The following is a 946-nucleotide window of genomic DNA, read 5'->3' as shown; positions in this document are numbered from 1 at the left end:
GGACCCAGAACTTGACAAGTGCATACTTCATCGCAAGTAGCTCCTTGTCATGAACTGGATATTTCTTCTCGGCAGCTTTGAGCTGCCGATATTCGAACGCGATCACCCGATCTCACCTCTCGGCGTCTGCTTGCAGCAATGCACAGCCAATGGCAAAGTCCGAAGCGTCACAGACGACGCTGTAGGAACGATCAGGGTCTGGCAGTGCCAGTATTAGTGCATGCAGGAGACTGTCTTTGACCCCGTCAAATGCCTCCTGATGTTCAGTTTTTCAACACCATTCCGCATTCTTTTTAAAGAGATTAGATAATGGTCGGGCCATTTCTGCGTGATTTACGCTGTATTTGTGCAAGTAGTTGGCGAGACCAAGCAACTTACGCAAGTCTTTCTGGTTCTTTGGAACCGGCCAGTCTACAATGGCCTTGACCTTAGCGGGATCCGCTCGAAAGCCACGCTTCCCAATAAAGCACCCTAAAAAGGGGATCTCTTTTGCACCAAAGATGCAATTGTCTGCATTGGCGTGCAGTTTGTTCTTGCGTATGCACTCGAGCAAAGCTCTTAAATGGACGATGTGGTTCTCCTCATCCATCCTCCTGTGCTCCGCCCGTCTGTGAACGAAAATGTCGTCAGCGTATGTCTGTGCATACGCCCTGTGGGTCCTGAACAACTTCGTCACAAGACGATTAAATGTTGCTGGTGCATTTGATAGCCCTTGGGGCATCACCAGCCACCCCCAGAGCATGCCGGAGTGCTTACCGCTGACAGCGGAATGTCACTCGCTCTCATGAGCAATTGGTACTATCCATCTACCAAGTTGAGTGCACTGTACTTCGTACACCCCACCATGTTGTTCTGAAGAGCATTTCTTCTAGGAATCGGCTTCTGTGCCGGAATGGTGGCAGCGTTGAGCTTGTTGTTAGCATGAACGATACGCCACTTGCTGTTT

This window comes from Plasmopara halstedii (assembly GCF_900000015.1).
Source record: "Plasmopara halstedii genome assembly, contig: Scaffold_291, whole genome shotgun sequence".
NCBI lineage: Eukaryota > Oomycota > Peronosporomycetes > Peronosporales > Peronosporaceae > Plasmopara > Plasmopara halstedii.
Note: the sequence above shows the minus strand (reverse complement) of the source record.